Raw genomic sequence first — 22,800 nt, 5'->3', positions numbered from 1 at the left:
TGAAGGGATATTTTTCTCATCATCCCTTAGCTAGATTGAGCTGGTTTTATGTCACCTGCAAGCAAAAGAGTCTCAACTATGAGGGTATGATATTATTGGGTTATATACAAATGTTTATGTTTCCCTATCCTTTCAGATATATGGTTTGATTATCCACTTTGAATAGGCATGACATGTGGCTTGCTTTGTCAATGAATTATGAGTGCAAGTATGTCACTTTAACAGCCAGTGCAAGATTTGCCATGTTCTATGTACCTGGCAATCACCTGCAGTGAAAGAGAAAACACATGCCACTTGGTGTCTCCAACAGGTAGGTTCTTAGGTAACAGTGAAAAGGAGAGAATCCTAGCAAACTGTGCATGTAGCATGAACAAGCAATAAGCTTTTGTGATGGTAAGCCACTGAGATTTTGAAGTTTTCTTCTACTGCAGTATAACCTAGCTTATCTTGATTAACACAGAGAGCACTTTCCTTCATAATATTTTCCCACGATTCATCTTAAAAGAATCAATATTGACCCAATATGGGGGTAATAACAGTACACAAAACAGAGTTCTTGCCCTCCTAGTAAGAAAGACAAACAAGCCATTCCAGACCATCCTAAGATTAATGGAAGTTATTAAAGTAGTTTAGGCAGAGAAGTTATCATATTTGCCTCCCAGATCATGATGGTTGCACAGTGAAGACTGAGTTTACAGCAGGAAAAGTCTGAACCCATTGAATCTATACTACAGTAATAGTAAGGAGGTAATAATGGCTTGGATTAGGGATGTGGTGGTAGAAGCAGAGTGAAATGAATGATTGGGATATTAGGAGGAAGATTTAGCACATCCTGGTAAATGAGTGGATGTTAAGAAGTAGAGAGAAAATTCAAAGCAAACATTTAGATTTCTGGCTTTGGTCATTTGGCTATCATCAGTCAGTTTGGACATGCCTAGTTTGAGCTGGGTACCTACAAAACACTCAAAGAGATATCAGATAGGGAATTAAATACATAGGTTTCAAGCTTAGGAGTGAGCTCACAGCTAGAAGTCACCAATATATAGAAAGTAAAGCCATGGGTGTATAAAACTATGGGTGTAGATGAGATCATCCAAAAAGAATGTGGAGACTAGACTACATTGATAAGAGCCTTAGAATTCTTTGGAGTGGCAATATTTAAGTAAAGACAGAGCATGTAAAGGACAATGAAACAGTTAGGCATGGTATCACAGAAGCCAAGAGAAAAGATTGTTTCAGAAAGGAAAGAAGGATCAATAGCTTCAAATACTGTTGAAACATTAACAACTAAGATATCCGTCATAATAGGAATGATGTTGGTAAGTTTATCAAGAGTAGTTTCACAGCAGTATTGAGGGTAAAAGTCTAATATATGTTTGAGGGTAACTTGGAGGTGAGGAATTGGTGATAAGCAAGCATAGACAATTTTCTCAAAAATTATCCTTAGGGGAAAGGATAATTTGAGCAGATGCTAGAAGGAGGATATGCATGAAGAAGATGCTTTAACAAATGAGAATGCTAATGGCAAGAAACCAGTAAAGAGCGAGAGGTTGAAGACACAACAGAAAGAGAATAATTGATGGACCAAGGTCCCAACTAGACAGGAGTAGCCAAGACCTAGAATGCACATTGAATGATGGCCTCTATTGTAAAAAGAATGAAGGAGGAAGGAATGAGTATAGTTCAAAACTTGTTAATTTGATTATAAGTAGTATCTAACACACACTCTCACGTTATTAATTGAATTCTTAAAGTATATAAGAATAGATATAGAGTAATATAAATATCCTGTTTACTAGTACTATTTTCTCTGACTCTCAAAACTCTTAACTACCTAGATTCATGGGACCTAGCCAGCCATTTCTCGTTTTGGTAAGTGCTTTATACAATGTCTGAAATACCGTAAATATTTCACAAGTGGTAATTTAACCCCATTTCCTTGGCTGACTCTGGATTCAAATAGTTAGGGGCTTCATCACTGATGATATCTGATTCTTTTTCTAGCTTCTCCAGTAGTCTGATCTACTCTACCTGCCAGATACCTCCTGAGGTTATAAATATCTTCTGTTCTGGTCTATCACTACTTCTACCTTTTTCCAGGATAAATCAACCCATTTATGATACAATAATTTTTTTTTTTTTTTTTTTTTTGAGATGGAGTCTCACTTTGTTGCCCAGGCTGGAGTGCAGTGGCGTGATCTCGGATCACTGCGAGCTCCGCCTCCCGGGTTCACGCCATTCTCCTGCCTCAGCCTCCCCAGTAGTTGGGACTACAGGAGCACGCCACCATGCCCAGCTAATTTTTTGGAATTTTAGTAGAGACGGGGGTTTCGCCGTGTTAGCCAGGATGGTCTTGATCTCCTGACCTCGTGATCCATCTGCCTCGGCCTCCCAAAGTGCTGGGATTACAGGAGCCACTAGAAATTGATGCTGGGTATAGGGTAATCCCTCAAAAATAATATAACTTATAAAACTGAATAAAAACTAAAATGGATGTAAATTTTCATAGTGACAGGTACTGACCAAAGTCATATTTTCACAGACTTTGTCCAACTGTATCAAAGAGCATTTTAAAGTATTAAATTGGGTTCTTCACTTACTAGTAATGAAAATGCATAATTTTATTTATAATTAACAAGTATAAAAACTTGTTCAAGATTGAAAAACTGAAAAAACTTGCAGAGAAATAAGGGAATAAAATAGAACCAGCATATCTATTACCTCGTTAAGGGGAAATATTTCATCTGGAAGATTAATCCAAACAATAACTTCTAAAAACTAAATAATTACATACCAATAAGAATCAATTTTGGAGCTAGTTCAGTGATAGGAAGACAACGTAAAATACCTTATCTTATATCCTAAATTAGATAATATAAAAATACTACACAGCTATACATCCACAATTTTATTTAATATCAATATTTTCTTAATATATCAGAAAAGATGAAAAGAAACAATATAATTTTCAACTATACAAATTCAGGGCTTCCATGACAAATAAAGGCTAAAGATTCCACCTTTATTTACATACATTTTTTTCTTCATAGAAAAAGTTGATATCCAATAAAATGTTACCTAATATAACCCCAGGCAAAGTGAATGCCATTCATTTTGGACAATGGAGACTTATTCATTGAACGGTTACACATAATTACCATGTGCCAGATACTGTTCTAAGCACTCTATGGATGTTAGCTCATTTAATCTTAAAACCATGTCATAGAATATGGTAAAAAATAAAAATGAAAAAACTAAAATTGCTACTTTCTCCCCACCTCTTCATCCTACCCCATCATATACTGTCAGTAAAAGGACAGCAGGAGTCCAGTGAAAATATATTTAACTTGGACTGAAAAGATTTCAGTTAGTTTCTGGCTCTATTTAGGGTTCTGTGTGACCTTGAACAAGTTATTGAAACCAGAACTTCCCAAACCTGACTGATCATTGGAATTCGAGGGAGACTGTTATTACAGTTACAGATGGCTTGGACTTCACCCAATATTTTCTAATCCTAAATCTAAATATTTTCTATGTTTAGAATGGGACTTGAGAATCTGAATGTCCTTTGAAACTACACAGGTGATTGTGATAAGCAGTCACATTTGGGAACCACTGATATAGTAGTCTTATCCTCTAATCCCTTGACAGAAAAAGTATAGAAATATGTGGTCCACAAGGGTCGTCAGCGTGAAAGGGAGAATTATGAAGACCTAAACTCTCATGACCCCACCCTTTACACATTCTCATTAAAGCTGTGTTTAGATATTCTAGATGACCCTTTTGTTGTGGGTCATCCGGATTATCTAAGCCCAACAAACATATCCAGAAGCATATCATACAGGTGACTGTCATCTTCAGCACCTACTTAAGCCTATCTCTCCAAGGCATGACATCATTAAAAATGAAGTGGAAAATTGAGGCAATGGTTCCACCAATTTAAAGTATAAACCCAAATAAACTATCTTTACATGAATGTGCTGAAAATGTGTACAACCTCCTAAGAAAGTTTCTGAGGTGATTGTATAAGCTTTTTTCCCCCCTAATTCAACTAAACATCACAATATACGTTTTATTCATTCCCAAAATATTTTCTGAGTACTTATTTTGGGCACCATGAAGGATACAAAAATGAATAAAACAAAGTACCTGTCTTCAAGCTGGTAAAGATACAGCCATAAACATAAGAATTGCAGTTTTCAGTTTTAAAAATGTAAGTTTAGCAGAATTTTGGAGATGCTGCAGGCAATCAATAATAAGCCAGAAATGTCCATATTATAAATACATTCTGGAATAACAGTCATATCAAGCTGGTGATCCTGGTATAAAGTACTAAAAGAAACAATATATTTGAGAATCTCACAATGTGGGTTTGGGTATGTTACTTGACAATTGTAGTGAATTTTTAAGTCTTTAAAAACTAGTCTCAGAGCGCTAGTCTTTCAGCACTCTGAGCCTATTTCTTTCAACAATTTGTATCTCACAAAATTGTGAAAACAAAATGAAATAGTACCAATGTCAAGGTGTCACGGAATTTTTTTTTCTTTTTTGAGACAGCGTTTCATTTTGTTGCCCAGGCTGGAGTACAGTTTAATGATCACAGGCACTGTAGCCTCGATCTCCTGGGTTGAAGGGATCCACCTCAGCCTCCTAAGTAACTGGGACCACAGGTGAATGCCACTATGCCTGCCTAGTTTTATTTTTTTTTAATTTTTTTTTAATAGAGATGAGGACTACCTGTGTTGCCCAAGCTGGTCTTTAACTCCTGTATTCAAGCGATCTACATGCCTCGGCCTCCCAAAGTGCTGGGATTACAGGTGTGAGCCACCACACCTAGTCATGGTGTCATGAATCTTATAGATAATGCTCATAACTCTAATAAATAATAAAACATGTCTTTGAGTTGATTTTTCACCAGTGGTGACAAATAGCTATTAACTAATTACCTTTTTATCTGGCCCTAAAACACAAAGAGGGCTTGTTTGTCATTGTTGTTCCCAGATGTATAGTTAATATACATTATAATTTTATAAATTGGTATATAAGCAAGTGTATAAAAATAAATATGCACATTATGTAGTCACGAATATATTTAAATGTTTACATTATGCATACACCTTTCTGAAGGAAATACTGAAGTCACCAATTTAATGGAAAAAATTTTTATCTACTTTAGGGATAGATATTGGACAAAACTTCATAAGTCTATATATTTCATTACATGTTTCTGATTAAACAGTGATGAGAATGACAGAGTCTCATAGGAATGTTCAACTTAATTGTGTCAAATATGTAACTGTCTATAAATTCTATAGGGACTGTATTATTCTATGGTGACATGAGTAATGTTTTTAATACAAAATTCCAGTTAACTGACTGGAGTAGACTAATCATTAATTCTAAAACATGCTTCTGGCAAATCCCTATCTACCCTGTATTTTCCCCCAAAGCATATATTAGCTATGAGTAGCATGAATATAAAAGTTGTGGTTACCAAAACTTCTTTTTACTTCCCTCTTTCATTAACTATATTTGTTAATACACAAGATTTGATCATAAATAGTAAACAGTCAATTCACAAGAAAAAAGATCTAAGTGTATTTCAAAACAGGATCCTTCATGTTCTTTGAGTAATCCAGGCAGCAAAGTCAGGAATGCTCATGAGTGCTACTGGATATTAGTGCTAATTATTAATAATATGTACTTACAATTATGCTCTTTCATCCAAGTACCTCAAAGAGCTTTCATAGCATTAATTTGTTATTTCCTATATCTCTGAGAGGCAGCTGATAGAAAGTTATTATTATCTCTACTTTACAGTCAGAGAAACTAGGGCATAGAGAGGTTAAGTGACACTGCTAGGGTCATACGGTGAACAACTGACAAAAAAGGGACTCAACCTAATTATTCTCATTTCCTGTTCAGTATATTATCCATTATATGGTTGTTCAATACACCTAAATGCTTTTTTATCCTAGACAAATTGAGAATACTGTATTTAAATAATCTAAGATGTAAGTGAATGAGTTTCTCATTTTTTTGCGTGTTCAAAAATGCTGCTCTACAGGGATATAGAGTTAAAAACTAAGAATTAGTCTTTGGCTTGCAGCTGTAGCTATTATTTATAGGGCTTTTACTATTTGTGGTTTTCTGAAGCTCTGCTCAAAATGAAGTATTCTATTTCTGACTGCTTTATGCTAGGTTAGCATAGCTGTGAGCCACCAAAAAGCAGCTGAGACAGACTGACTAATGAATTTGAGGTTGTCTTTCATTGCGTTCCTATTGCTCACTCTTCTTGAAGTCATCCTCCTTCTAGTTCTCCATTCAGCAGGTATTTGTGCAACCCACCATCCTCAACCTTAGCCTATGGCCAGCTTAACTGTTTTCAATGATTAAATTTAAAATATTTTATTGGAATGGAGCAATTCCTACAGAATAAAAAAGAAAAAAATTAAAATATTAAAATATAAATATAGATATTTCATTTTATGAGTTAATGATGCTATACTATTAATAGTTACCACTGTTACATCCAGTTTCTGCTAAACCTGATCTTTAGGGTCCTTAGAAGACCATTAAATATTAGAGTATTTGTCTATGGATGGACACATATCACCATATTGGGTTTTTTAATGCAGTATTTCAGTAATTTTCCCAAGTAAAGGCAGGGAGAAAGGAGAAGTGGTTTTGAAACTGTGCTCAATGATGTAAGACTACATACAGCTTGGATGTGGTAATGTAAACCTGTGGTGTTTCCAACTTCAGCCCAGCTCCTCCCTAGAGCTCTAGACCTGTATAGCAACCACCATTAGACAGCACCACTCCTACTTCACTCATCAACTCCAAAACTGAACTCATTTTTTTTCTGCAAAAATGTCTGTCCCCTCCCAGGACTCATCCTAACTCTCCCTTACCTTATTTGGTAAGATACACCCTTATCCTGCCCCTCCCTCAAAGCAAAACAAGGCATCATCATTGCCTCTTCCCTTCTCCTATCTGGCAGCTGCCCCTAGCAACCAATTATCGTTGATACGGCCTCTTGAATATTTTAGGAATCCATCTCCTTTGGATGCTCACTACCACTCACACAGGGTCCTTAAGTTTTCTTTTATTGGCTTCTGCAATGGCCCCTTGTGGGCTCTCTGCTTACCCTTCTCCTCTGCCCCCCCACCTCCACCCCCCAAGTTATCTGTTCTTTACCAACAGAAGAATAGCTTATATTGTAATCTGTCCACTCATTGCCTCACCAAGGTAACGATTTGTGATTTGGCTCCTGTTTTCTTCTCCAGCCTCATCTTTTTCAGCAACCTAAGTTTGAACTTTAAGACCTGTAATTATTACTCATCCTTCTCAACACATTATTTGTCCCCGTGCCGCATCTCCTTTCTGTTCGGATCCAGATTTGCCATCCCACCCCTATTTTTGTAGTAGAAAATGCCTATTTATCTTTAAAACTCTAACTTACAGTTAGTAAAGCTATCCATTCTTTACGCTGTTCATCTTGATATACCATACTTCCAATAGCAATTATTTGCTTTCATGTCTGTCTGCCCACAAGACTGGACATTCCTTGAATGGCTCATACCAGGAATGTAGTTGGTACTCAATCTGTGGGGAGCAAAGAGAGATAAGCGAACAAATGTCAAACATAAGAATCTGTAGCTGCTAACTTAAATTTACAGATTTAGTGAAACTACTTCTCACAAGCTACCAAATCACAGTGCCATGGGGCTGCAAGATGATCTCAGTGCCACACCGACACCTGCAGGGTCGCAGGGGGGTCTGACACCCCTCAGAAAGAACTCGCAGACCGTCCGAGAAGGCGAATTCTCCAGGGGGTCAGCAGTTAGATGAGGCCCAGGGCAGCCACGAGACCCTCCAGCCAGGGTGGGCAGCTGACCCGCCTCCTGGGATTTGGCCCGCTACAAGCCACGTCGCCAGCTCAGCTCTGAATACTCCCGGCCACGCCACACGAGCGGCCTCAACCCTGAGACGCCCAGGGAACATGAGCTGACCCTCTAGAAGCAAGATGGCGGCCTCCGCTCTCCCCTCCTTCCCCCAAGAACCCCCTCCTGGTCCCCAAAAGAAAGACAAGGACACCGCGGCGACGACGCCGAGATCCGGGAATCTCCGCGAGGCCCGCGGCCACTCCCGAGCCCCCGGGAGATGACTTCACCTCGCGGAGCTCAGAGAGCCGGGGGTGGGGCCGTCGGAAAGACAGCGCGGACAGCCCTCAGCTTACAGGGGGCGGAGGCCGAGCAGCCTGCGCCCTCCGAGCCATTGTTCTCCGGCCCAGGCCCATGATCACCCTCCACTCAGCCCACGGACAGGAAGTCGATCCCCAGCTGCGCCGCCCCCCTCCCCAGCGCCCCGGAAGTGATCTGTGGCGGCGGCTGCTGCAGAGCCGCCAGGAGGAGGGTGGATCTCCCCACAGCAAAGCGTCGGAGTCCTCCTCCTCCAGCCGCCCAGGCTCCCCCGCCACCCGTCAGACTCCTCCTTCGACCGCTCCCGGCGCGGGGCCTTCCAGGCGACAAGGACCGAGTACCCTCCGGCCGGAGCCACGCAGCCGCGGCTTCCGGAGCCCTCGGGGCGGCGGACTGGCTCGCGGTGCAGGTGAGCGATGCCCGCTCGGGCCGCCCGGGGAGGGACTGAGGCCACCCGGGCGGTGGCGGGGGTGTGTCCGGGCGGCGGCGGGCCGAGGCCCTGACGAGGGTTCGGGCTGCGGAGATTGCACACATCCCACGTTCTGCCCGGGGACGAGCTGCGAGATGAGCCCGGCTGGAATCCGGGGCACCGCGTTCGCCGCTGTGGGGCGAGTGAGCCCCCGAGAGCGGGCGGCTGCGGAGAGGTCCCCCGCGCCCAGCAGCCCCTCTGAGTTGGCCTCGTCCGAAGGTCACCCCGCACCTTTCGTCCACGGCGCCCAAGTTCCCGCCCGGGCGGTGCCCGCGACCTGGGGCAACCCGCTGCCGCCGCAGTCCCCGCGCCTCACTCCACCCCTCTCCCCTACTTCCCTTTCTTTCCACTCCTTGCCTGTGCTAGAGCTGCTGCTTTTTAAGCATCTCCGCCAGGGTTTTTGTTTGTTTTGTTTGTTTGTGGGTTTTTTTTTGCCCGTTAAAGGAATGGTTTTTCAGACTAAAGTCATTAGACTCTCCGCACTGAACTGAATACCTGGCCTTGGGCGCTTGCACAGCTTTAGCCCATTTTCAGGTAATCTAGCTTCTAATATGAGGAAGAGAATATATTTTGGGAGAGAGATGTTTCCTCTGTGGTTCGTTTCTGAAAGATTTCCAGAAGTGGAAGATGTGATTGGCATGCTTTAGCCTGGATATATGTGTTTAAACAGTAGACGGGGGTGACGGCACACAGGGGTGGCAGTGTTGTTTCAGGATTTAGGGAGAATTAGGGAGTTAACTGGCCTGTGCTCAGAAACAATGTCCAGACTTGTAAGAGCTCATCCAAGTGTCGCTGAGGTAGTGTGAGAAGTCCCGTGCCACGCCCTACGTGTCAAGCTGAAAAGCACCTAATTTACAAATTGTGTGGTGTGTGGGGGGAACAACCTTTATAAAACATGTATCATAAGTTAATTCTTTTCCAGGAAGTAAATTGCAACTTTAATCATATTCCAGAAATTGGATAACAGATTTCATTAGTAAACTCTTACAGTATGTTTATTAATGTATTTCAGCGTGTCTTATTAGCTCATGTTTTTCTGCCTCTGGTAATACAATATTATTCTAAACTGACTCCTGTATTAAAATAATACACTATTATTGTAAAATATTACCTGAAAACACCGTTTTTTGACCTTGGATTTCTTCCGGGCAGGAGCCATGACCTACTTGTGACTGTTTCTATGCAGTATGCCTTGAACATAGAAGCTGTTCACACATTTCTGCACTGAATGAATGAATGTATAGGTTATCTCACAGTCACCATCCAGGAGTTGCTTATTTTTGTTGGGCTAGGCTGTTTGTTTTGTTTTAGGTTCTTGCCACATGCAGACTTGACTTCGTCTTTCATTCTTGAGCAGTCAAAGAATTCTTTGCCTTCCAAAACTATCCTCCTCTGAAAGGTTAAAATTATATTAAAATTGTGCTGGGCATTATAACTTGTATTCCAGTGTTAAATGCTTACTACTTGAGCATATTCAGAGTTAGTAGGAAGAGATTGCCTGGTGATACACAGCAAGTTTATGTTTGGGGTTGATAACTGTACCCTATCTTAATGAAAAAGAGGAAATTAGAGTTACCACTGTTTGGATAACGTGGTGCTTCCCAGAATGCTTATAGTGGTTCATTCTTCCCATGAATACACGCAATCCTCTGAAATCCTGATGTGACCTTGGCATGATTTACCAATAGCCTCTTTTACATTTGTTTTCCAAGATCCAGATGCTGTTCTCTAGTGTGTTCGCTGAGTGTGCAATAATATGGATCATTTATTTTGAAGCAGTACTTCATTACAACACTTTCTTCACAGGGCTTTCCAAAGGAAGAAAGGGCTAATTATAGAAAAGAATCTTGTCTACCATTTGTGAGGGAATATTTTTGTCTATAGATGGTTGGATTATTTTCATGTTAGGGAGGTTCAAATAAGAAGAAAGTGCTGACGTTTTCTGTCCTCTCCAGGTATCTGGTGGTGGTCCTGCACTGTTTTTCCAAGCTTAGCTTCTACAGAACATAAATAAATGTACCAGTGTCAATTCTTGTAGATATGCATATCAGTGTAATATGCATTTGTATTCTTTAGTAGATGAGTGGCAAGGACAGTTACTTTTAAAATACTGGAATAAGAGGCTGTGAATTTAATGAGGAAAAAGATTATGATTTTGAAGGAGACAGTTTGTGATTTTCATTGTTTTATAAAATATTTTAACTCTTAGACGCTAAGGAGAGGGAAGCCAGCAATTTCTTACCTCAGTGACGTTACCACTATACAGAGGTTAGATTTTCCTTCTTTAATTCAGAACCCTCTTGGTAATAAGAGTTCTCATGTGTTGATTGCCTGCCGAGCACTATGATAAGAGCTTTACTTAAATTGTTTCTAATCTCCACAACACTTCTGCAAGACAGGTAGTTTTCCCATACTTTATTAAGGTAAATTGAAGTTATTTGCCAGAGGCTAGGCACCTAACTTGTGTGTAGTAGAGCCTAGATTTGAAAGTAACAATTGCTGAGAGCACTGAGTAGTATTGCAGTTAATCCTAAATGGCTGTGGAAAAGGCAGTTCTGACTGAGCTGGAACTGGAACTTCAGGAAGGCGAAGAACTGATTCCTCTCTCTTGGACATCAAGTGTGGCCTGGGGTTGCCAGTGGCCCTGGCTAGGTGGCCTCAAGCAGCAGCCATTCTTCTCTTTTATCTTCAGCGTGCCTACAAATACAGTGTTATCACCATCTATGTGTGCCATGATGGAAAAATGGTTGGGCATTGTTCCTGTAGGTGTCCTGGTAAAGTATTTGGACTCAGTTCTGGTGTTTGATTAGTACTTTTTAAAGTAACAGAATCGTCCCTATTTGAGAGGAATACCATAAATCTATTTGTAGTGACCTTTCCTTGAAATCACATTTTTTTAGTTCTTTCTTTCACTAATGGAAATGGGGGAGAAGCTATGGGGGACAGTAGAAAGAATGGTAAAAGAAGCAGAGATGTGCTTGGTCTGTTTTTAACCGTTTGAGACCATTAATTATTTTCTCTGAGTTTAAGATGGAGGCTTAAAGGTGGCAGAAGTCTCGTAAGGGTTTAGCTGCTATTTAGTGCTGGTAGAATGCTCTTCCCTCCTTCCAAGCCTGTGCACTTTTTAAAATGCACTTTTAAATAGGCTTAATTTGAAGAATGTGTCCATCTCTCTCTCTCTCTTTTTTTTTTTTTTTAAAGATATACCCTTAAGTAAAAAACAGCTGATTATCTGGCCCCCATAAGTAACAGTTATTCTGTTTTTTTCTTTAAGACATCTTTCTTACTACCTTATCGCATTCATAAGGATTTGGGTTGCCGTATAGAAAAAAAGAAATTATAGTTCTATGGGTTTCTAAAAGATGTATGAGTAAATTTTAGATGAGAATTTGCGTCTTTGATTTAATTACACGTGAAGATGATGACTTAGTTTCTCAAAGTCAAGAGGGTAGTCTTTACAAGCCAAAAAAGGCATGCTTCTATAAAATGATACTATTCTTAAAGGCCTTCACAGCTAGGGTCCTATATTAGATGCAATAGATGTAACACTGGCATACATAATCTCCTTAAAGTCTGGAATCCAATTTTTTTGCTGAATTTACTTTTGAAACTAAATGTCAGGGTTTGATAATGTTATTTTGGACAATAAGACACAGTTAGATTATAAAATGGCTTATACTCCCAGATTTATTGGGAAGGTGGGCAAAGATCCCCCAGTTCCCAAAAGATTATGATTATGGTCATCTAAGCCACAGGATCTGTTTTCTTACGTAGTTGAGAAGCTAACATAGTACTCCATTGAAAGTGGAGGTTGCCACACTGCGTGACTGAACACTGAGTTCAGCTGCCCTGTCTAGATATTCTGGATTACTACAGCAGCCTTCTAGCATGTGGTTGGAACCCATCTGATACTTTTCCCATTCTTGCTTGGAACAATGGTGATATTTCTCTGCTTAAAAGCCTCTTGTGGCTCTTTTTTGCCCATTAATAAAATTCAAACTCCGTTTATCCTTAATCATATACAAAACCTTCAAGATGTGCTCCTTACCTAACTCTCTTTTTTTCCCCTTTGTCTTTCATGTTTTTCATTTTCTTTCTTACCTAACCCTTTAGCCTTATCTCTCTTCTTGGATGATCTTTTGTTCTACCAATACCCAGCTTCTGGAATGCTAGTGTTTGTTTACTCAGTCCTCCATTTCCTCTTCCTGGAATTCTAGCCTCTCTTCCTTCCCCTAATCTAGTATACTCCTACTGGTCCTTCAGAACTCAGTTTAGGTTATAATTCTCCAAAAAATTACAATTAGGTTCTCTCTCTGGATCCCATCCCTCCAAAAAAAAAAAAAATGGGCTGGTTGCTTCTCTTATGTGCTGTCATAATATCTGTTACAGCTCTTACTACACTGGAGAGAGTACTTTCATTAGCCTATTGTAAATTTTGTTGACAACAATCCACAGTAACCTCATAACTACACACACACACAGTCTTTCTCTCCCTTAAAGGCCTTCTTCATAGGCCTTTATCAGGCAAGTGCCCAAACTTTCTCAATTCATGGCACCCTTATTATCGCAGTAATTTTTTTCACAGCATCCCTAGGTCAGAAGAAACACCTAACAGTTTAATTTTTTTGTCTTATTTTTTGAGGCGGAGTCTCGCTTTTTCACCCATGCTGGAGTGCAGTGGCGTGATTTCGGCTCACTGCCACCTCCACCTCCCAGGTTCAAGCAATTCTCCTGCCTCAGCCTCCCGAGTAGCTGGGATTACAGGCACATGGCACCATGCCTGGCTAATTTTTTGTATTTTTAGTAGAGATGGGGTTTCACCATGCTGGCCAGGCTGGTCTCGAACTCCTGACCTCGTGATCCACGTGCCTCAGTCTCCCAAAGTGCTGGGATTACAGGCGTCAGCCACCACGCCTGGCCAGTTTAATTTATTAAGTAATTAGGTCTGAACAACTCAATAAGTATGTATCTCCTAACAAGTCAGTAGCTATGTGAAAAGATAATATACATAAACTAAAATCAATAACTTTCATTCTTAACTGCTATCGTGTATGTACCATAGTTTTTTCAACTAATGTCCTGTTTGAACATTTAAGTAATATCTAATATTTTGCAATTACAAGTGATGTTACAGTGAAAAACTTTGTGTACATGTATCTTTGTATTGTTGGAGACACATCTTCAGGATAAATGCATATGTAGAGTTGTTAGGTACTGTCAAACTCCTCATCCTGTGGGGTTATACTATTTCGGATTCCTGCCAGCAGTGTATGAGAGTAGAGTGCTTATTTCCTCACAGCCTCACCAGCAGTGTTTTGTCAGCTTTTGAATTTGTGCTAATCTAATAGGTAAGAAATGGTATCTCAGTGTATTTTCTATTTGTACTTCTATTACAAGTGAATTGAACATGTTTTCATATGTTTAAGGGTCATTTTAATATTTATTTTTATTGTTCATATTATTTGCCCACTTTCTTTTTTCTGCTTTTTCCTTTTCGAGACGGAGTTTCGCTCTGTCGCCCAGGCTGGAGTGCAGTGGTACGATCTCTGCTCACTGCAACATCTGCCTCCCAGGTTCAAGCGATTCTCCTGCCTCAGCCTCCTGAGTAGCTGGGATTACAGGTGTGCACCACCATGCCTGGCTAATTTTTGTGTGTATGTATTTATTTATTTATTTTGAGATGGAGTCTCGCTTTGCCAGGCTGGAGTGCAGTGGCGCCATCTCAGCTCACTGCAACCTCTGCCTCCCAGGTTCAAGCAATTTTCCTACCTCAGCCTCCCGAGTGTCTGGGACCACAGGCACGTGCCACCACGCTCAGCTAATTTTTTGTACTTTTAGTAGAGACAGGGTTTCACCGTGTTAGCCAGGATGATCTCCATCTCCTGATCTTGTGATCCACCTGCCTTAGCCTCCAAAAGTGTTGAGATGACAGGCGTGAGCCACCATGCCTGGCCCTAATTTTGTATTGTTAGTAGAGAGGGGTTTCACCATGTTTGTCAGGCTGGTCTCAAACTCCTGACCTCGTGATCCATCCACCTCGGCCTCCCCAAGTGCTAGGATTACAGGCGTGAGCCACCATGCCCAGCTTTCTTTTACTTTTTTTCTTTTTCTTTTTTTTTTTTTTTTTTGAGAGAGAATCTTGCTGGACCCTCCAGACTGGAGTGCAGCGGTGCAATGGTGCGATCACAGCTCACTGCAGCTTCAGCCTCCAAGACCCAAGTGATCTTCCCACCTCAGCCTCCTGAGTAGCTGGAATTATAGGTGCATGCCACCATGCCTTGCTAATTTTTGTATTTTTTTTTTTTTTTTTTGTCGAGATGGGGTTTTAACATGTTGCCCAGACTGGTCTTAAACTCCTGGGCTCAAGCACTCTGCCCACATCAACTTCCCAAAATGCTGAAATTATAGGCATGAGCCACCATGCCCGACCAATTTGCCCATTTTCTATATGACTTTCAGTCTTTTTTCCTCTCAGCTTTGAAAAGTTCTTTCTATTTAAGAATATTAGCCATTTAACTTTGGCATATGTTGCAGATATTTTTGCTAGTCGTCTTTTGGCATTGCTTGTGGTGATTTTTTGCCATGCAAAAGATTGTTTTTGTATAGTCAAATATATAAATTTTAAATTTACTGCATCTGAAGTTTTAGTCATATTTAGGAAACTTCCTACCTTCAGGTTATAGAGGAATTCACACATGCTTTCTTCTGGTACTCATATAGTTTCATTTCTCACATTTAGTTCCATTCAGAGTTTATTTCTATGTACGATATAAGGAATGCATCTAATTTTATCCTTTTCCAAGTGGCTATCCAGTTGCCCCAATGACATTTATTTAAAGAAAAAAAAATTCTTGTTCCTTGTATATGCAGTTGGGTATATTTTTTTCTATTGGATTATCTCACCATTCATGCACCAGTACTGCATCATTTTAATCATAGAGGCTTTGTAGTGTGTTTTAATGTTTGGTAGGGCTAGTCCCCCATTATAGCGCTTCCTCTTCATTGTTTTTCTTGCCTTCTTGTATGAATTTTAGCATCAATTTGTCTAAGTCTATGAAACAATTCATTGCTGGGTTTTTTTTTTTTTTTTTTTTTTTTTTTTTTTTGAGACAGAGTTTCGCTGTGTCACCCAGGCTGGAGTGCAGTGGTGGGATCTCAGCTCACTGTACCCTCTGTCTCCCAGGTTCAAGCGATTCTCCTGCCTCAGCCTCCCATGTAGCTGGGACCGCAGGCGTGTGCCACCATGCCCAGCTTATTTTCTTATTTTTAGTAGAGACAGGGTTTTGCCATATTGGCCAGGCTGTTCTCAAACTCCTGGCCTCAAGTGATCCACCTGCCTCGGCCTTCCAAAGTGCTGGGATTACAGGCGTGAGCCATGGTGCCTGGCCTCATTGCTGTTTTTATTAGGATCACATTAAACTTATGCTAACTTATGAAGAACTGACATCTTTTTTTTGGGGAAAGGGTCTCCCTCTGTTGCCCAGGCTGGAGTGCAGTGGTGCCATCATAGCTCACTGCAGCCTTGTACTCCTGGGCTCAAGGGATCCTCCTGCCTCAGCCACCCAAGTAGATGATAGTACAGGTGTGTGCCACCATGCCCCACTAGAGAATTGACATCTTGATGGTATTGAGACATCTTAACCTAAAACAGACAATGTCTTTTTAGTTTTTACATATTACTTTTGTGTCTTTGAGGAATAGTTTATAGTTTTCTTCATACAAGTTTTCAACATTTCTTATTCCTAAGCTATTTTATCTTTTTTGTTGCTATTATAGTTTTCTTATCATTTATGTATTTTAACTGGTTATTGTCCATGTATACGAATATTGTTGATTTCTGCATATTTTCCTGCCATCTTGCCGAATTGTTACTAAGTTGACTATGTTAGCCTCTTTTGCATTGCTACGAAAGAATACCTATGACTGGGTAATTCTTAAAGGAAAGAGATTTGTTTGGCTCACGGTTCTGCAGGCTGTACTGGCATGACACCAACATCTGCTTGGCGAGTTGAGGCCTCAGGAAGTTTTTACTCATGGAAGAAGCGACGGGTGAGCAGGTGTGACACATGGCAAAAGAAGACTGAGAGAGAGGAGGAGGTTCTGGGCTCTTTTAAACAACCAGCTCTCATGTGAACTAATAGAGTAAGAACTTGCTCATTACTGTGAGGACAGCACCAAGCCATTCGTGAGGAATCTGCCCTATGACCGAAATATCCCCCAACTAGGCCCACCTCCAACATTGGAAGTCACATTTCACCATGAAACTTGGAAGAGACACACATCCAAATCATGTCAATTACTTTCATCATTGCTTCTCTCAGACTTTCCAGATATACTGTCATGTCATCTGTAGTTTTTTTTCCTTCTTTTCCAGTGTTTATGCCTTTAACTGTTTATCTTATCTAATTGCATTGACTGATATCTCCAGAACATATTAAATAGCAGTGTAACAGTGTCTTTAATAGAGGTACTGATTGCTTCATTGTATTATCTTCACCATGGATATACAAATGTGTGCATTTCAACCTAGATAATAGTTTGGCTGTGTGTATACCTTGCAAGGGTTGCACACAGTCCTTTGCTGTGTCTTTTTTTTTTTTTTTTTTTTTTTTTTTTTTTTTTGAGACGGAGTCTGGCTCTGTCGCCCAGGCTGGAGTGCAGTGGCGCGCTCTCGGCTCACTGCAAGCTCCGCCTCCCGGGTTCACGCCATTCTCCTGCCTCAGTCTCTCCGAGTAGCTGGGACTACAGGTGCCCGCCACCACGCCCGGCTAATTTTTTTGTATTTTTAGTAGAGACGGGGTTTCACCGTGGTCTCGATCTCCTGACCTCGTGATCCGCCCGCCTCGGCCTCCCAAAGTGCTGGGATTACAAGCGTGAGCCACCGCGCCCGGCCTTTTGTGTGTCTTTAAGAGATGCTTATGGAGATTGGCTGGGCGTGGTGGCTAAGGCCTGTAATCCCAGTACTTTGGGAGGCTGAGGCTAGCAGGTAGCTTAAGCTCATGAGTTTGAGACCAGGTTGAGTAACATGGTGAAACCCTGTCTCTACAATTGTAAAGTACAAAAATTAGCTGAGTATGGTGGTGTGCACTTGTGGTCCCAGCTACTAGGGAGGCTGAGGTGGGAGGGTCACTTGAGCCCAGGAGGGGAGGCTTCAATGAGCTGAGATCATGGCACTGCACTCCAGCCTGGGTGACAGAGTGAGACCCCATCTCAATTTTTAAAAAATTAAATTTTAACAAAAGATACTTAAGGAGATGGATGTGGTAAGAAGCAGGAAAGGTCAACTTTCCTAGTGCATGGTAGCAAAATATGGTGCTTACCATGATAACTGCTCCGTGGTTTCTCAGTTTATACAACCAGCCCTGAGTTTTCTTGCTTCTCTACACAGTTTTCTGGATTTCATTTTATTTTTTACCCAGCTAGTTATAGATGCCACAGGGTGACCTCCTTTTCCCTTCTAGGCTAAAGCTGTCATAGGTCTATGAAAATCTAGGGATTCCCTTCTAGGCTTCATAGTCTTAAGTGGTGTGCATGCTTTGCACTTTGCAGATGAGCAAGGCTTGTTTTGTATTGATATGTTCCTGCTTTGACTTCTTGGATTTCTAGAGCATATAGCAAGGTAAATATTAGTCTGTTCTCGCACTGCTATAAAGACATATCCGAGAATGGATAATTTATAAAGAAAAGAGGTTTAATTAACTCACAGTTCCACATGGCTGGGGAGGCCTCAGGAAACTTAAAATCATGGCAGAAGATGAAGCAAGCATGTCTTACATGTCAGCAGAAAAGAGAGAGAAGGGGAGAGAGAGAATGAGAATGCATGAGAGTGAGCAAGAGCGAGCATGTGCACGTAAGAGCAGGAAAAACTGCCTTATGAAACCATCAGATCTCGTGAGAACTCACTCACTGTCATGAGAACAGCACGGAGGAAACTGCTTCCATGATCCAGTTACCTCCCACCTGGTCCCTCCCTCAACAAGTGGAGTTATGGCGATTACAATTCAAGATGAGATTTTGGTGGGGACACAGCCAAACCCTATCAGTAGGTTTGTAATTAGATGAGTTTATCCTTTGGGGGGTAATCCTAGAGTACATAGCTGTGGGTGGTTCTTGACAAGTGTGTAAGGCCTGGGACATCTGGCTTTGAGGCAGTTCTTTCTCCAGGTTTTATTTATGCAAATCCACTCATCTGGCAGGAATGATTTGTTGGTGTGAAATCAGGTGTTGGCCCAGCATCCTGCACATGTTCCATCCACATGGCAGTGATGGTCATTGCACACCACTGCTTGGTCTCCCAAGTTCTGGAGAGTGTTTTTATTTCACTGCCATCTAATTTATCCATAAAGTTCAAGTAGCATATTTTCTGTAGATTCTTATGATTTCAAGATTACCAGGTCCCTGTGTGAACTCTCAGACCACATCCTGTTGCCTTTCTCTGTCATTCTATTGTTTTCTCTCCCAGGAGGGCTGGGCGGTAGGATATTTATTAATTTATTGCCCCATATGCTAGTGAGTTCCTTCCTAGAACTCCTTACAACTCTCAGTCCATGGCCTGTTGTCCATCTTTGCTGTCCCAGGAGTGCTGGTAGGTGGAGTATTTAATGATCTCTTCTTGTCCCTAGGTTGAGGAGCCCTCACTCACCTTGGTCCATTCCTTGGTCCATTCCAGCTGTCTGTTTTCACTTTTCCTGTGACCCATGTCACCTTTTTTTCTCTGGGTCTTGCTGCCTCACTGGTACGAAATTCAGACTTGGGTGGAGCAGACTTGGGGGTTTCCTGCCTTGAAGATCCTCAGATCTTGTCCTGTGGTACATGCAGCTACCCTGATGGCACGCTTCAGCAGGAGGGTGATCTTTTCTGTTCTTTTTTGTTGTTGTCTTATTTCCTCTGCCTGCCCCCACCATTTTTAGTCTGAGGGAAATCTGTCTTTCATCATCTTTCTGCCTAAAATATTTAGTCCATCCGCTGAAGTCTTAGGTTTCTGGGACACCAGCCCTAGTCATTTAATGTTTGAATAATTGGTAACCTTCCCACTACCCTATTAATCTCCAAGTTCTTCCTATTTCTTATGTCTACATAATACAGCTAAGACAATTCTCTGTGCCTGCTACTTCATTCTTATTTGCTGCTTGTGATTTTCAGTAGCTTTCTTAGTCCCTAAGAATAAAATAAAACTTGATCATTTTGTTGCTATTTGTTGCTATGCTTATTTAATTTTATGTTTTGTTTTGATCCAGCTCATAAAATCCATTTCTTTGTTTCGTTAAAGTTTCTATTTATCTGATTACAACTGCTTGTCTTTTTTGCACGTTCATTGATCATTTATATTTCTTAGCCTGTGAATTGTCTTTATTTCCTTTGCTTATTATTTTTCTGTAGTGAGGACTTGAATCTTCTTTATAATAACAGATGTATTGAGATATAATTCACATACCATAAAATTTGCCCTTTTAAATGTACAATTTTGCCAGGTGTGGTGGCTCACGCCTGTAATTCCAGCACTTTGGGTGGCCAAGGCAGGCAGATTGCTTGAGTCCAGGAGTTCAACATGGCAAAACCCCATCTCTACAAGAAATAGAAAAAAATTAGCCAAGTATCTCTACAAAAAATACAGAAAAATTAGCCGAGCATGGTGGTGCATGCCTATCTGTAGTCCTAGCTACTCAGGAAGCTGAGGTGGGAGGATCGCTTGAGCCCAGGAGGTGGAGGTTGCAGTGAACAGAGATCGTGCCGCTACACTCCAGCCTGGCCAACAGAGCCAGACCTGTGTCGAAAAAGAAAAAAGTACAATTTAGTGGTTTTTAATATAGTCAGAGTTGTGCAATTATCACCAATATCTAATTCCAGAACATTTTCATTACCTTCAAAAAGAAAGCCATACTCATTAGTCATCAGTCCTGATTTCTTCTGCCCCTCAGCCCCTGGCAACTACTAATCTATTTTCTGTCTCTACAGCAGTGGTCCCCAACCTTATTGGCACCAGGGACTGGTTTTGTGGAAGGCAGTTTTTCCACGGACCAGGGGAGATGGGGAGGAGGATGGCGTTGGGATAAAACTGTTCCACTTCAGATCATCAGGCATTAGTTAGATTCTCATAAGGAGCACACAACCTAGATTACTCAGGTGCGCAGTTCACAATAAGGTTTGTACTCCTATGAGAATCTAATGCCACCACTGATCTGACAGGAGGTGGAGCTCAGGCAGTAATGCTTGCTCACCCTCCGCTCACCTCCTGCTGTGCGGCCCAGTTCCTAACAGGCCACAGACTGGTACCAGTTTGTGGCTCAGGAGTTGGGGAGCCTGCTCTGCAGACTTGCCTATTCCAGATAATTTTTGGATTCTATAAATGGAATCATACAATAGGTGGTCTTTTGTGTCTGGCTACTTTCACCTAACATAATGTTTTCAAGATCATCCGTGTTGTAGCATGTGGCAATACTTCATTTGTTTTTATGGCTGAATAATGTTCCATTGTGTGGGTATGCCATAATTTATGCATTCATCAGTTGATGGACATGTGGGTGTTTCTACTTTGGGACTTATATTGAATAATGCTGACATGAACACTGATGTATGTGTTTTTGCATAGGTGTATGTTTTCATTTCTCTTGGGTGTATATACCTAGGAGTGGAATTGCTGGGTCATATAATAACTCCATGTTTAACATTTTGAAGACCAGCCAAACTTTTCTAAAGCAGCTGCACCATTTTACATCCCCACTGGCAGTGTATGAGAGTTCCCAGTTTTTCCGCAACTTCACTAACAGTTATTATTGTCTTATCTTTTTTATTATAGCCATTCTAGTGAATATAATTTCTGTCTTCCTTCATCTGCTAGGATACTTTTAGCTCCCCTATGTTTATTAAGTTATCTGTACTTTAGCATATCGTGTATGCCTTTTCTTCTTAGATCTCTAAGTTTGAGGTCCAGTCCCAAGAACACTTTCTTTGTTGTAAAAACTATAAACGTGCCTTTTTGTTTGAACTTCCAGGTGGACTTTCTTTTTGATTCATCAACAAAATTTCTGTTTTACATTTGTGTGTTTGATGTTATACTAGTTTGTTGTCTCCCTGCTATAAAGAACTACCTGAGACTGGGTAATTTATGAAGAGAAGAGGTTTAATTGACTCAGAGTTCTGCAAACTTAACAGGAATCATGACTGGGAGGCCTCAGGAAACTTACAATCATGGCGGAAAGCAAAGGGGAAGCAAGCACATTCTCATTATGGTGGAACAGAAGAGAGAGACGGGGGCAAGAAAGTGCTACACTTTTAAACCATCAGATCTCATGAGAACTCACTATCACTAGAACAGCATGGGGGAACCACCCCCATGATCTAGTCGCCTCCTACCAGGTCCCTCCCCTGACGCGGGGATTACAAATTGACATGAGATTTGGGTGGGGACACAAGTCAAACCATATCAGATGAGTTTCAAGCTATTAAAAACATTAAATTGTTAAAAGCACACTGTTAAAATTTTTTTTTTTTTTTTTTTTTTTTATTTGAGACGGACTCTCGCTTTGTCACCCAGGCTGGAGTGCAGTGGCGCAATCTCGGCTCACTGCAAGCTCCGCCTCCTGGGTTCACACCATTATCCTGCCTCAGCCTCTCCGAGTAGCTGGGACTACAGGCGCCTGCCACCATGCCCGGCTAATTTTTTGTATTTTTAGTAGAGACGGGGTTTCACCATGGTCTCGATCTCCTGACCTCGTGATCCGCCTGCCTCGGCCTCCCAAAGTGCTGGGATTACAAGCGTGAGCCACCGCGCCCGGCCGACACTGTTAAAATTTGTGGTATAGCAAATAGAATGTTTAAGAGTAATGAAGGGGGATTATTCATAGTGAATACTGACATTGTCTAAGTGAATTGTTAGTGCAGCATTGACTACATAATTGAGGAGTCCCAGTTATAGCCAAAGTAACCCAAAATGATGCTAGGTTTAATCCTATATTTCTGTCCCTATTAACAGGAAGGTACAAAGTGTGACTAATTTTTTTTAATGGAACCTGCACTTTTGTATACATTATCCTTATTTGATCTTTATTATCAGTCAAGAGATACAGAGAGGATGGCTGTTCTTCTACATTTATTGACCTTCATTCAACAATTCTTTTGAACACACCT

General features: G+C 41.1%; 1 protein-coding gene and 1 long non-coding RNA gene across 8 annotated transcripts in view; one reads left to right on the top strand and one right to left on the bottom strand.

Annotated features, from left to right (window-relative positions):
- The window catches only part of LOC129490007 (uncharacterized), a 28,567-nt gene extending 20,253 nt beyond the window's left edge, over positions 1-8,314 (bottom strand). For 3 of the 4 annotated variants that reach the window (XR_010113708.1, XR_010113709.1, XR_008660139.2), the window contains exons 1-2: positions 8,177-8,314; positions 7,466-7,608 (exon numbers count right to left, since the gene is read on the bottom strand). This is a non-coding gene — a long non-coding RNA (uncharacterized lncRNA). Of the gene's footprint in view, positions 1-4,149; positions 7,609-8,176 lie in introns of all 4 variants that reach the window. The other variant, XR_010113710.1, reaches the window with a different exon arrangement.
- RALA (RAS like proto-oncogene A) overlaps positions 8,311-22,800 on the top strand; it is an 83,855-nt gene continuing 69,365 nt past the window's right edge. For all 4 annotated transcript variants that reach the window (XM_055293365.2, XM_063609646.1, XM_063609645.1 and 1 more), the window contains exon 1: positions 8,311-8,613. The gene's annotated coding sequence lies outside the window, so the exon portion shown is untranslated. The remainder of the gene's footprint in view (positions 8,614-22,800) is intronic.

The sequence above is a fragment of the Symphalangus syndactylus genome, chromosome 9 (assembly GCF_028878055.3).
Source record: "Symphalangus syndactylus isolate Jambi chromosome 9, NHGRI_mSymSyn1-v2.1_pri, whole genome shotgun sequence".
In the NCBI taxonomy this organism is placed as follows: Eukaryota; Metazoa; Chordata; class Mammalia; order Primates; family Hylobatidae; genus Symphalangus; species Symphalangus syndactylus.
The sequence above is the reverse complement of the archived record's forward strand: the minus strand, read 5'-3'. Positions and strand labels throughout refer to the sequence as shown.